The following is a 15,580-nucleotide window of genomic DNA, read 5'->3' as shown; positions in this document are numbered from 1 at the left end:
AAAACAAAGTTTAGGGGTAGATTTTCGGATTCCTTTCCCTGCATGTTAAACGAGTGGATTACTCAAATCGATGGCGCCAACTAAACTGACTTTTTGGGGTATAAAGAAGGATTTTATCTAACAAAACGACACTACATGTTATAGCTGGGACCCTTTGGATGACAAATTAGAGGAATATTTTGAAAAAGTAAGTGAATATTTAATCGCTATTTGTGAATTTATGAAACCTGTGCCGGTGGAAAAATATTTTGATGTGGGGCCTGTCCTCAAACAATCGCATGGCATGTTTTCGCTGTAATAGCTACTGTAAATCGGACAGTGCATTTAGATTAACAATAAGCTTTCAACTGATATAAGACACTTATGTACCTAAATGTTTAATATCCATAATTTGTATGATTATTTATTTGAATTGCGCGCCCTCCAGTTTCACCGGAAGTTGTCCCGCTAGCAGGACGCCTAGCACATTAACATTCATGTATGACTGCAACTAGGTGGCCTACTGACCCACATCAATAAACCATCAATAATCTCAATTTAGTTTATATTATAGCCCACCCAGTCATTAGATGTGTGTATCATATGAATGCAGAATGGATCGGAGTCAAAAATTGCCGGGAATCCTTCAAAACAACCAAACCATTTAATATACTCTAAGGCGGTTAATCTAAAAATAGTTTTCAAAACCTTTTATGTACTGTTTCTTTTCAAACATTTATCCTACGTTTCAGAAATGTTTAGCTAGTAGTATGCAGATTAAACTCTTTTAGTAAATGAGAAACACTTCTGGTCTGTCTGAGAGAACTGGGTCTGGATGATAGATGAAGGAGAGGGACCACATTGTTAAGGAGAGGCTGTTCCTGTGACGTCTTCTAGTGAGTCCCCCTGTCTTTCAACATCCATTTTCTCCCCCTGCCTCTATTCTCAACCTAAGCCTCCCTCCTTGTCTCTGGAGTCTAATCTGTCTCTTCACCAAGCGCCCTCTTTATTTAGACACCTCCACCCCTCCACCTCATCCCTCTATCCCCCGTCCTCTTCCACTTTGCCACGTCTTCTATTCTCTTCCTCTCTTGTCTACTTGATGGGTGAACACCTCAAAGTAGCCCTCTCTCCATCACTCCAATGTGCCATGGTCCTGAAGGACCTCTATCTCTCTCCCACTGCCCATCTCCTACGCTCCTCTACCTGCACCCCCAACTCTTCCCTTTCACTCCTCTGTTTATTATTCATTAAGTTTCCCTTTGGAGCCAGAGAGAGTAAAAGCCCTAGGGTACCTGAGAGAGGGAGTGTGTGTGTGTGTGTGTGTGTGTGTGTGTGTGTGTGTGTGTGTGTATGTGCACTTGCATGAGAAGGAGAGCAAGAATACAGGGAGACAAGTATGACTGAGGGATAGCGGAATAGGGAGAAATGTGGATGAATATGAAGGTTAACATATAAAGAGAGAAAGACAGAGGGATAGGAGAGAGAGAGAGAGGGGGAAATAGGAGGGTAGTGTGAAAGACAAAGAGGGTGGTGCAAGCCTGACAGACATGCACTCAGCTCTAAACCGACCAATCAGAGATCTCCTCCTCCTGGAGCTGCTGCAGCCGTAGAGCAGTAGTCTGGCTGGATTGGATGATGGTTTATACCATTCACACACACACACTCCTTCAATCCTCTGCTCACACCCACAGTGAGAGAAAGAGGGAGAGAGAGAGAAAGAAAGTGGGCTCTCCGCTAGCCGAGCACTAAGCACTGCCCTAGAGAGACAGACGGTGGTAGAGAAAAAGGGAAAGAGGGAGCGAGAGAAAGAGAGAAAATGGTGAGGCAAGCACAGAAAGTCCTTCTCACTCATCCTCCCGAACTGTCAGCTGTCATGCCTGTCAAAGGAAGTCCCACCAGGTATGGAAAAATTAAAGTACCATTTGTGCTTTGAGCTGTTTCTACAGAATATGTATGTGAGTGTTTGAATGTCTCTCTCTGTGTATGTGTGAGAGACAAAGAAACGGAGCGAGGGGGTTTATCGTAGGTTATTTTTCGGTGCTAATGAGTGCACTTGCAGCTCGTTGCCTCTGCCTCTGTCTCCTGTGGTGTGTACGTTGTAAGCCTCCCTCCCTCGCTGGAGTTATGGACTGGTGCTTCTGCCGCTGCTACAGCTGCTGTAGGGGTATGATAGTGCGAGTGAGTGTGAGTTAGGATAGCTGATGCATGAGCAGCGCCGCTGTAGCTTCAGACACAAATATAAATGCGCTGCAGAAAACGGGACTTCACTCATTGATTTCTTATCCTTTTATTAGCAGAGGTCTTTCTCCGCATCAGATTCCATCTCCCACTCTGAAATATAATTTAAAAAGAGAGGCAGGCATGCCCTTATGTTGGAATGCTTTAGAAACACAACTCTTATAAATAAAGGTGCAAGTTGGAACCAAATAAGGTTCTTGAGAGCAATGCCATAAAGGAACCATTTTAGGGTCTCTTTAAGAACCATAAATGTGGTGGTTCTTTGAAGAACCATACAAAAAAAATCTAAAACCAGAAATGCTTCATTCCTCCAGGTCCGGAATTGATTAGACCTGCTGTAGGGCTCATAGTTTATAGGACACATCAGGCCTGCAAATTACATTATGCTGGTTTACAAAGTGATGTGTAATACTTATTGGAATCCAGCCAGAGTGGGGATATCCAACATTTGGAATTTCTCTTTACACTCAACCTACATTCATATTGACTGCCAAGGTTGAGAAGCATATAATGTGAGACTACCCTAAACAGCTAAACTGGAACAACCATTTCTGTAACGGGTGCAGTAAGTCCAAGTAATAGATTGGAACAGTTTAGAAAAGTGTATGTTATTCATATTTGAGCAGCATCAAATGTAATAATCAATCAATGTACAAGTAAAAAAATAGATATTGAAAGAAGCAATTCAAAAAAATCTACCTGTAATAGAGCATGCTGGGAAATATGATAATGATGGGTGTGGTAAAACTCTGGTTATTAACACCAACAGTGGGGTTCTTTTACAGTTACACAATTGATTGTTAATTCAACTCGTTAGTGTTAATTTAACTCTTGAATCAACACTAGAAATGTTACACTAAAAATGAACAGTAGTTAACACTGACCAATTGGCTGTGTGATATGAAATTGACACATCTGCAGGCTTCCATACATTTCAAGAACCTTTTAGAATTCTGAAGAACCGTAGATGCCACGTGAAGAACCTCACACATAACTCAAAGGTTCTTTATCAGGCTAGAGTCCTCCAAAGAACATTAAGAGCTGAGGAAGAACCATTTAAGAATATTTTTCCCCCCCAGTGTAAGGTAGGTAGTTGTACCTCGTCAGACTCTGCTCAGTTTTGCACTGTTGATATTGTGATTGTAATCTCTGTCTAGGAAGGTGTGCTCAGCAGAGGGAGGGGTGACGGTAAAATGGTTGGAGTGTGAGGGACTTTATGGAAGCACTGTTATTGTTGTTTTTGTATCGTAGGTTCTCTTGTGCTTTGACAACAGCTTTTGAACATCAAATCCTTGCACAGCATAATAATGCATATACTGTTCAGTATGTCAAGCTGCTGTACCATATACAAGTCAAGAGTATTGCCATAATTTTTTGTATTAGGAACTGAATATATTTTCTGTTCTGACTAGAGAGTTCCAGCCTGCTATTGTGGAGACATTTCACTGCATTACCTGGGCTGACTTTCAATCATTGCATTTAATTGCCATCAATTTTGGTGAGAATTTTGGCTGGTGCAGTTAGCATGGCTTTAGGAGTATTTTGTAGTGGCTCCCATCAGAAATCAACCAATATATGCCTTGATGCAACCTGGACATCCATTGCCAGTGTCCTGGACACAGATTAAGCCTAGTGCGTGTCTACAAAACACTTTAAATGAAGAATCTACATTGAGCATTTTTCTTAATCCAGTACAATAGGTTAAATCTGTGTCCAGAAAACAGCCCACAAGGGATAATAGCAATCACATCATGATGTCTCTAAACTAGCTTCAGGGGATCTAGACCTTTTCTTCAGAAAATAAGAACACGGAACATGGATGAAAGTCTGATTTGAAGGCAGAATTATCCCCATCTCTTCATTCAGCTTAGATCAGTGGCTCTGTTTAAAGAGATTCTCCGATATTTGTGTATACGCTTTAGCCAGTAGTTCTAAGTGGTTCCCAAAAATTGTATACGACGTCACATATATGCACCATGTCATTGCTCTTACTCTTTTTCTCTGCTGTGTCCACTGAGCCATTGGGACAGCCTTGCAACCTCATTGGATAATGCTGGGCAGGCCTCATTGGCTAGAACTCAAATTGCTAGGGGGCTAGCCCACGTGGGGAGGAATCTTGGGAAAATGGCGCAGCACAGCTGCAAGAAAAAAGTTGCTTTTAAACTAGGGATTTTGTGGCTAATTGAGGTAAAACAGTAATTCTGATAATAGATTATGCATGTATGAACTACACATTGACACATCCAGCTCAAAGCAGGAGGTTTAAAAAATACTTTCTTAGCCGCTAAAGTACCAGAGCATGCCTTTAATTATTTGTTTGAAGCACAGACCTTGGCGTCAATGTGATTGTCATTGGTGTAGACCAGGCAATGAACTGGTGTCCGCACTTACCATTATGTCTTTTAATGGCTCAAGCTTGCTTTCTCTAGAGGCATAAGTGAAACTTAATGGCACAAATGGTTGCCGTGCGTCACCCAAGTGGGTACTACACTATGTTGGTGGATGAGGTGTGTTTCCCCCTAAAGGGCTTTGAGCATCTAGGTGAAAAAAGCACTATAAAAATCCAATCAATTATTATTATTAAATTATTATAAAGACTGAAGCACAATCCAAAGCTTTTCTCTGATACTGTATTGCAGTGGAGGCCATACCAGTCATAGTGTTTGTATAGATTGATATTATAGCACCTGGTCCATACTTTTGGAATATATTTTGATTGTTTTTAATAATTCCTTATCTGAATACATAGTTAAAGTATGCACGTTGAGGAAGACTCAACTGACATCCCCTAAAATATCATACCTAAGTGGCATTTGAAAGTGTCTGGACAGAATCTGGATTCCATCATTTGTCTCTCCTCATGAGACATTTTACAGTAACCTGTAGATAGCTTGTGGATGTTGACCAGGATCAATCCTGTAATACTGGCCTGATACGGATCGTACGTGACTCACAGTAGTCACTTCAGCCAAACTGAATCAGTCATCACTGGAGCACTTCCTACGGCAAATTCAAATCCCTCCATAGCTTTTTGAGGAAATTAGTCAAACAATGAAAACACAAGTATTTACTATTCAAACAGCCTCATCAAAGTGTCATTAAAACAATGAATCAGGCAACCATTTCCACCATCGTTGCCAAGCAGTGTTTGTGTCCCAAATGGCACCCCATCCCTATAGTGCATTAATTGACAAGATCCCTATGGGTAGTGCACTATAAAGGGAATAGATTGCCATTTCGTACCCGTACAGTGTTTTCAGAGGCCATCATCCAGCCTTTGTTGCTTGACGTGATGTCAGTTCAAACAACAGATCTTATTGATGCATAACGCAGACAGTGTTTGTAGAATGCTATTGAAAGCATACAGCTTTGGCTACAGACAAATTGAATATAACAGTTTAATTGGAGAGTGAAAGATTAAGCATGAACTTAAGGCATCATCTTTTTGGAGGGTTGGTATGTTGAGAAATTGCTGTGTTGGATGATACATTTAAATAATAAGTGCACAATACTTGTACGACAGTGAAGACAGAACGGTTTGTACTTTGTCCTTGTCGCTAACACTCACCAACCTCTCCAACCTTGCCAGATAAGACATGTACTAGGCTATACCTAGGTTAGAAATAGATTTAAAAAACCACTCAACCCAAGGTTTCAAATCATTTGTCGTGGCACTTAACACTAGAAAAGCCTTGTTGGACCCCCCGTCGGGCCAATGACGGGTCTTTTGAACGTCAACATTCTAATAACCTGTTAGGGCTAGGGGGCAGTATTGACACGGCTGGATAAAAAACATACCCGATTTAATCTGGTTACCACTCCTACCCAGTAACTAGAATATGCATATACTTATTACATATGGATAGAAAACACCCTAAATTTTCTAAAACTGTTTGAATGGTGTCTGTGAGTATAACAGAACTCAAATGGCAGGTCAAAACCTGAGAGATTCCTTTACAGGAAGTGGCCTGTCTGACCATTTCTTGAACTTCTTTTCCATCTCTATCATTTACTAAGGATCTCTGCTCTAACGTGACACTTCCCACGTCGTCCATAGGCGCTCAGAGCCCGGGAAAAAACAGAATGTCGTCATTCCAGCCCCAGGCTGAAACACATTATCGCCTTTCTCAAGTGGCCGATCAAGGGACACTGGCTTATGCGCGTGACCCCGACCGCCCCCGCCTTTGGGATTTTTTTCCTCTGTTTGCCGAAAAGGAGATTCCCTGTCGGAATATTATCGCTTTTCTACGAGAAAAATGTCGTAAAAATTGATTTTAAACAGCGGTTGACATGCTTCGAAGTACGGTAATGGAATACTTAGAATTTTATTGTCACGAATTGCGCCATGCGCGCGACACTTCTTTACTATTTCGGATAGTGTCTGGAACGCATCGAACAAAACGCCGCTATTCGGATATAACGATGGATTATTTTGGACCAAACCAACATTTGTTATTGAAGTAGCAGTCCTGGGTGTGTATTCTGACGAAGACAACAAAAGGTAATCCAACTTTTATAATAGTAAATATGATTATGGTGAGTGCTAAACTTGCCGGGTGTCTAAATAGCGAGCCTGTGATGCCTGGGCTACGTACTTAGAATATTGCAAAATGTGCTTTCACCAAAAAGCTATTTTAAAATCGGACATATCGAGTGCATAGAGGAGGTCTGTATCTATAATTCTTAAAATAATTGTTATGCTTTTTGTGAACGTTTATCGTGAGTAATTTAGTAAAATGTTAGCGAATTCCCCGGAAGTTTGCGGGGGTATGCTAGTTCTGAACGTCACATGCTAATGTAAAAAGCTGGTTTTTGATATAAATATGAACTTGATTGAACAAAACATGCATGTATTGTATAACATAATGTCCTAGGGTTGTCATCTGATGAAGATCATCAAAGGTGAGTGCTGCATTTAGCTGTCTTCTGGGTTTTGGTGACATTATATGCTGGCTTGAAAAATGGGTGTCTGATTATTTCTGGCTTGGTACTCTGCTGACATAATCTAATGTTTTGCTTTCGTTGTAAAGCCTTTTTGAAATCGGACAGTGTGGTTAGATTAACGAGAGTCTTGTCTTTAAATGGCTGTAAAATAGTCATATGTTTGAGAAATTGAAGTAATAGGATTTTTAAGGTTTTGAAAATCGCGCCACAGGATAGCAGTGGCTGTTACGTAGGTGGGACGAATTCGTCCCGCCTAGCCATTTACATTTCATATATACTATCGGAAGACTAATCATTTGATTTCTGTTTATGAAGGTAACATTAGAATACCAAAGAAAATGTATTTCAATTAACAAAATAGCATTTTTATTAGTTTATGTAACAGTACGTACACACGAAAAATCACTAAAACATCACAATTTAAAGTGTTATAATCCATTAATTAAACACCATCAGAAAGATCATTCATTATTAATTCATTAAGGAACATTAAGAATTTCTGAAAATGCATTTCAAAAGAACAGAATGGCATATTTTGATTTTAAATATGTTTGTGTGCTTTGAGTGTTGCCAATGTATGCGGAGAGTGCATGTTATTTGAAATAGAGCTCAAGGGGTAAATTTATGAGTTGTTTGGCAAGGATGGGTGATTTAGAAACGGCAGAATCTCTTCTTTCTGATACTATATAGACATCAAAAGTCAAACCTGCATGTGACTCTAGGACAATTTTTTTAAGTAACTTTTTGGCACTCCAATTTTTTTTCCCTTCCTCAGGATTCTATTCATTCTGTATTGCTAATGAGTTACAGTTTGCGCAATAGAAATGTAAAGGTAATTTCCGATTAAGCCGGCAGCGTTTACCGCCAACGCGGGGAACATGAGATTTTTGGTTCCAACCGACGTGTTTATGTGAGACGCAGAGTATGTGAACGGATTATCTCTGCAATTTCAACTTCCCACCGTGAAGCATGAAGGAAGAGGTGTGATGGTGTGTGGGTTCTTTGCTACTGACATGCGAGTTCCAAAATAACTCAGCAGAAAAGAAACGTCCTCTCACTGTCAACTGTGTTTATTTTCAGCAAACTTAACATGTGTAAATATTTGTATGAACATAACAAGATTAAACAACTGAGACATAAACTGAACAAGTTCCACAGACATGTGACTAACAGAAATGTAATAATGTGTCCCTGAACAAATGGGCGGGGGGGGGGTCAAAATCAAAAGTAACAGTCAGTATCTGGTGTGGCCACCAGCTGCATTAAGTACTGCAGTGCATCTCCTCCTCATGGACTGCACCAGATTTGCCAGTTCTTGCTGTGAGATGTTACCCCACTCTTCCACCAAGGCACCTGCAAGTTCCTGGACATTTCTGGGGGGAATGGCCCTAGCCCTCACCCTCCGAATCAACAGGTCCCAGAAAGATAAACATCTCCTTAATCTAACCACGTTTTACGATTTCAAAAAGGTTTTACGGCGAAAATATAAATTTAGAGTATGTTAGGACAGTACATTTACAAGAGTTGTGTGTAATGTTGTGCCAATTCAAAGACAGGCGTCACCAAAACCATAAAATCAGCTAAAATTATGCACTAACCTTTTACAATCTCCAACAGATGACACTCCTAGGACATTATGTTAGACAATGCATGCATTTTTAGTTCTATCAAGTTCATATTTATATCCAAAAACAGCGTTTTACTGTGGCGTTGATGTTCAGGAAATCGTTTCCCTCCAATAACCGGCATTCAAGTCAGCACCACAAATTAAATAATTAAAATTTGAAAACATTGGTAAAATATTATATTGTCATTTAAAGAATTATAGATTTACATCTCTTGAACGCAATCAACTTGCCAGATTTAAAAATAACCTTACTGGGAAATCACACTTTGCAATAATCTGAGCACTGCGCCCAGAAAAATACACGTTGCGATACAGACTAGCCGCCATGTTGGGGAGATCTAAAATCGAAAATACTATGTAAATAATCCATTACCTTTGATTCTCTTCATCAGATGTCACTTCCAGGTATCACAGGTCCATAACGAATGTAGTTTTGTTCAAAAAAGCTCATCATTTATGTCCAAAAATCTCCGTCTTGTTAGCACATGATCTAAGCCCGCCGGACTTCACTTCATGAACGAGGGGAAAAAATATATTTACGTTCGTTCAAACATGTCAAACGTTGTATAGCATAAATCATTAGGGCCTTTTTAACCAGAACATGAATAATATTCAAGGTGGACGAATGCATTCTCTTTTATAACGTATTGGAACGAGGGTACCCAACATGAACTCGCGCGCCAGGTGTCTAATGGGACATCATCGTTCCATGGCTCTTGTTCGGTCAGATCTCCCTCCAGAAGACTCAAAACACTTTGTAAAGGCTGGTGACATCTAGTGGAAGCAATAGGAAGTGCCAAAATATTCCTCAGCCCCTGTGTTTTTTCAATGGCATAGGTTTAAAGGTAATACAACACATCAGGTATCCACTTCCTGTCAGAATCTGTCTCAGGGTTTTGCCTGCCAAATGAGTTCTGTTATACTCACAGACACCATTCAAACAGTTTTAGAAACTTTAGGGTGTTTTCTATCCATATATAATAAGTATATGCATATTCTATTTACTGGGTAGGATTAGTAACCAGATTAAATCGGGTACATTTTTTTATCCAGCCGTGCAAATACTGCCCCCTAGCCCTAACAGGTTAACGACCATTCCACAGGTGCATGTTCATTCATTGTTTATGTTTAATTGAACAAGCATGGGAAACAGTGTTTAAACCCTTTACAATGAAGATCTGTGAAGTTAATTGGATTTTTACGAATTATCTTTGAAAGACAGTGTCCTGAAAAAGGGACATTTATTTTTTGCCGAGTTTATCTCTAATGGTCTCCCCAGCGTGAGTTGTTTTATGCACGTGATGTCAGAATGCACTCACTGTTCCAAAATGTAATTATTACGCAACAGGACAGTTAACAAGCGCTGCCTGCTAATTATCTATAGGCTATTTTTCAACTTGTCAATTTCAAAGTATTTTCTAATAAGTTGTATTTTCTAACAACAAATTGAATTGAGGTGCGGTTCTGCCTCCTCATTAATTCATATAGAAGTAGTCAATTTCAGCGTTGCGGACAATTTATGTTTGAGTCTTTGCAGAGCTGGATAAACTTCTCTCTTCCAGGAGAACCCACCGCACTTCACTCATGTTTGCGCAGATCAAGTATGCATATATTTGCGCAGTCTCGCAAGAATTGAAACATTTTCTTGCTGGCGCTCGCTTTGCCTTCGTTGTTGTTTTCTTTACACGTAATAACTTTGGACACGTGTGTGTTCCTATGAAAGTAAGTTCCTTATTTTCTGCATATCGTGTTGTCGTTTCTACTGTAGGCGCATACAGTATGTATGGAGCATAATGTATTTACAGTTTTATTCACGTTTTCAATTACTGGTGACAAATAATGCATTCTGATTATTGCATATATTGTAATGGACACCTATGATGTGTGTAAAATACTTTTTGAAGGATGTACAGATTATAATGAGCTAAGCTATTTGCCAGCTATGTGTGGCGCCATGTTTGTTGACATTATACAATGCATTCTGGGTGTAACGTAATCTGCCAGACCAAAGATGTTATAATGAGGTGGAGGAATGGTTCACTCATCTTTTGGGTAAACTTCCAGAAGGGAATGAAGGGAAGTGGATGATCGTAGACGACACACACCCTTCAACATGCATACTATAAACAGACCAAATTAATCTTGTCTCCTCTTATCATCTTTGGTTGATGCGGAAAAAAACAAGCATGGCGGGGTGCACAAACTACCCATCGTCGGATTGTCGTGCTATTAGCTAATTCATATTGTAGTTTCTGTCAGCCGAGAGTTATAAAATATGACCGCTTCTGTTATGTCAATCTTTCCTCAATCTTTCCTCAGTTAGCGCTAGGACAAATGTAGCCTACATTTTTCCAGTTTGGATGATTGTGTTATGCTGTAGCTACTTCTGTGAATGTCTTAACATTATTTTTAGATGCAAACTGCTCACATTCTGGACATAACTTTTTTGTGCAAAATGTTTCTGAAAAAAAACGGTGTGGCCAGCTCATGCTGACTGTTGCGTCATTCGAAACTGGACATTCTAAATACGTGTTCTAATCACACCGGCTTGATTGTACGCTACAGGGACCACTGTAGAATGATCACACCCATGTGTTGGTTCAGCATTCTGCAGCGATACGCTATCCCATCTGGTTTGCGCTTAGTGGGACTATCATTTGTTTTTCAACAGCACAATGACCAAAACAGGCTGTGTAAGGGCTATTTGACCAAGGAGAGTGGCATCAGATGACCTGGCATCCACAATCACCCGACCTCCACCCAATTGAGATAGATTGGGATGAGTTGGACCTCAGAGTGAAGGAAAAGCAGCCAACAAGTGCTCAGTATATGTGGGAACTCCTTCAAGACTGTTGGATAAGCATTTCTCATGAAGCTGGTAGAGAGAATGCCAAGAGCGTGCAAAGCTGTCATCAAGGCAAAGGGTGGCTACTTTGAAGAATAAAACATAAACAAATAAAAATATAACACTTTTTTGGTCACTACATAATTCAATATGTGTAATTTAGTAGGTTTGATGTCTATTTTACAATGTAGAAAATAGTAAAAATAAAGAAAAAATGTTGAATGAGTAGGTGTGTCAACTTTGACTGGTACACACACATACATATATATATATATATATATATATATATGTGTGTGTGTGTGTGTGTGTGTGTGTGTGTGTGTGTGTGTGTGTGTGTGTACCAGTCAAAGTATATATATATATATATGAATACTCAGTAGGGTCTGTAGAATTTAAAGTATACAGTGCATTCGGAAATTATTCAGACCTCTTTACTTTTACCACATTTTGTTACGTTACAGCCTTATTCTAAAATGGATTACATAGTTTCCCCCATCTACAATCTATACACAATACCCCATAATTACAAAGCAAAAACATGTTTTCGATTTTTTTGCAAATGTATTAAAATGATAAAACAGAAATATCACATTTACATAAGTATTCAGACCCTTTACTCAGTACTTTGTTGAAGTACCTTTGGCAGTGATTACAGCCTTGAGTCTTCTTGGGTATGACGCTACAAGCTTGGGAAGTTTCTCTCATTCTTCTCTGCAGATCCTCTCAAGCTCTGTCAGGTTGGATGGGGAGCATTGCAGCACAGCTATTTTCAGGTCTCACCACAGATCAATCGGGTTCAAGTCCGGGCTCTGGCTGGGCCACTCAAGGACATTCATTGTCCTAAAGCTACTCCTGTGTTGTCTTGGCTGTGTGTTTAAGGTCGTTGTCCTGTTGGAAGGGGAACCTTCAACCCAGTCTTAGGTCCTGAGTGTTCTAGAGCAGGTATTCATCAAGGATCTCTCTGTACTTTGCTCCATTCATCTTTCTCTCAATCCAGCTAGTGTTGCAGTCCCTTCCGCTGAAAAACATCAGCCACAGCATAATGCTGCCACCAACCATGCTTCATCGTAGGGATGGTGCCAGGTTTCCTCCAGACGTGCCGCTTGGCATTCAGGGCAAACAGTTCAATCTTAGTTTCATCAGACTAGAGAATCTTGTTTCTCATGGTCTGAGAGTCCTCTAGGTGCCTCTTGGTAAACTTCAAGAGGGCTGTTATGTGCCTTTTACGGAGGAGTGGCTTCCGTCTGGTCACTCTACCATAAAGGCCTGATTGGTGGAGTGCTGTAGAGATGGTTGTCCTTCTGGAAAGTTCTCCCATCTCCACAGAGGTACTCAGAATCTTGGTCACCTCACTGACCAAGGCCCTTCTCCCCTGATTGCTCAGTTTATCCGGGCAGCCATCTCTAGGAAGAGTCTTAGTGGTTCCAAACTTCTTCCATTTAAGATTGATGGATGCCACTGTGTTTTCTTGTGGACCTTAAATGCTGCAGAAATGTGTTGGTACACTTTCCCAGATCTGTGCCACGACCCAATCCTGTATCGGCGCTCAACAGACAATCCCTCAACCTCATGGCTTGGTTTATGCTCTGGCATGCACTGTCAACTGTGGGACCTTCTGTCGACAGGTGTGTGCCTTTCCAAATCATATCCAATCAATTGAATTTACCACAGGTGGACTCCAATCAAGTTGTCAAAACAACTCAAGTATGATCAATGGAAATAGGATGCACCTGAGCTCAATTTCGAGTCTCACAGCAAATACCTTTGTAAATAAGGCATTTCTGTTTTCTTTTTTGATAAATTTGCAAATATTTCTAAAAACCTTTTTTAGCTTTGTCATTATGGGGTATTGTGTGTAGATTGTTGAGGAAAAAAAATGTCATCCATAAATTGGGTACAGTTATGCTAATAGTGTCTCCAGTGTAAGTGAGCATGCTCTTTCCTCTTACATGTTGCGCAGTAGAACTGGAAGATGATATATGTTGCTAAATATTGGTGTTCATTGTTTGTTTGTCTCTTCGAAATGTATAATGTTAGCAAAGCATTTATCAGGCTTGTTTGAAACCATAAGCAAATCAATTGGTTTCTTGCTTATCATAATAATCAATGCTTTGTAGCATTGTAAAACCCTCTTACTGTATGGCATGTCAATATTAAATCTGTCAATATGATACTAGTTAAACATCAAAATAAAGGAATTAAACATCAAGCACTGATGAGACACAGAGCAGGCAGTCAAAATGTAGCCTGAATAGAATATCAAAGATATAGACACATTTAGCCTACAAACATACAGTCTTAGAACAAGCATATTGTTATATTTCTCCAGCTGTGATTAGTACTGTACATCTACTGGTTTAGAGGTTTCTTACTTTGAGTGAGTGGGTTTCAAAACACAGATTTAACAAGAAGAGAGAATATGGAGTTTCTCCTCCCCATTTCATTCTATATCTCTGTAGGAGGGACTTGTGGTAAAACTGAGATAAGTATGTTCTGCTGTGGGTTGTCTAGCTTCAGTTTCTCATGTAATAATAATGAATTCAAAGGTTGTTTCTGAACAATGCATGGTCAGTCAGCAAGAGCTGACAAATTGATTTCTTACATAATTTCTTCATTTTTTCATCCTTTTCTCTCCATAAGAAACACAACTGGGGCAGTGAAATCATTATGTTTTTCCATTTCCAGATCACCTTCAGTCACAGTCTAACAAATGGCATCCTAATGATTTTAATCAGCATGCCAGAGGTCAGTGATAACCCTGTGATGAAGGCTGATTATGGTTTGGTGTATTTATTAAAGGGGCAATCAGCAGTTGCTCAATACATATTTGGATTTCTAAATGAATGATATGTACTCGTTGATTCTTGAAGAATATGACATATAAATGTCTCATGAGCTTAGTTTAACAGTCATACCCCATCCGAACCCAAAATATAACCTTGTTTTATTACAATGTTTGTAAATAAAGTAAATGTAAACAAACACACTGTACAGCCTGAAAACATGGTTAAACCTAGGGCTGTATTCAATCCGTATCGCGGAAGTTCAGCTTTTTAGCACAATTGACAATAAAAGACTATGTCCCCGCAGTCAAGGAGACTGCATTCACGGTAAACGCTGCATATGTGAGGTCAATCTGAAATTACCTTTACATTTCTAGCACACAATCTGTAATGCTTCAGCGATACAGATTGAAAAGAGCCCAGAGGCAGGGAAAATAATAGGAGTGCCTAAAAGCTACTCTTTAAAATTGTCAAAAGCAGGGATGGGCAAGAATGACAAAATACCATAAAGATCAATGTATCAAATAAACAACAAATTATTTCGTAATGTATTTAATTAAAATACATGTATTTTTGTATTTTAAAATACATCGGCAAGTAGCCGGCACGAACACCAACAACATGCTCAGTCACGGTTACTGAAACTTTTTACTTGCTATGTCTGTGAAATGTTTTTCTACCTTATTTTAGCAAGTCACTCTAGATAAGTGTCTGCTAAATGACCAAAATGTAAATGTATATTTGAAAATGAACATACCAACATAAAAGACAGTACTGTGCAGCCGTCTTCATTGACCTGGCCATGGCTTTCGACTCTGTCAATCACCGCATTCTAAAGGGCAGATTGAATAGCCTTGGTTTCTCAAATGACTGCCTCGCCTGGTTCACCAACTACTTCTCAGATAGAGTTCAGTGTGTCAAATTGGCGGGCCTGTTGTCCTGACCTCTGGCAGTCTCTATGAGGGTGCCACAGGGTTCAATTCTCGGGCCGACTCTTTTTTCTCTCTGTATATATCAATGATGTCACTCTTGCTGCTGGTGATTCTCGGATCCACCTCTACGCAGACGACACCATTCTGTATACATCTGGCCTTTCTTTGGACACTGTGTTAACAAACCTCCAAACAAGCTTCAATGCCATACAACCCTTCTTCCGTTGGC

At 39.8% G+C, this 15,580-nt stretch overlaps 1 protein-coding gene across 1 annotated transcript in view; it reads left to right on the top strand.

Moving 5' to 3' along the window:
• Positions 1 to 1,649: 1,649 nt before the first annotated feature.
• LOC106578564 (cadherin-18) overlaps positions 1,650 to 15,580 on the top strand; it is a 227,641-nt gene continuing 213,710 nt past the window's right edge. The window contains exon 1 of the mRNA XM_014157549.2: positions 1,650 to 1,881. The gene's annotated coding sequence lies outside the window, so the exon portion shown is untranslated. The remainder of the gene's footprint in view (positions 1,882 to 15,580) is intronic.

The sequence above is a fragment of the Salmo salar genome, chromosome ssa19 (assembly GCF_905237065.1).
Source record: "Salmo salar chromosome ssa19, Ssal_v3.1, whole genome shotgun sequence".
In the NCBI taxonomy this organism is placed as follows: domain Eukaryota; kingdom Metazoa; phylum Chordata; class Actinopteri; order Salmoniformes; family Salmonidae; genus Salmo; species Salmo salar.
Note: the sequence above shows the minus strand (reverse complement) of the source record. Positions and strands in the feature narration are given on the sequence as shown.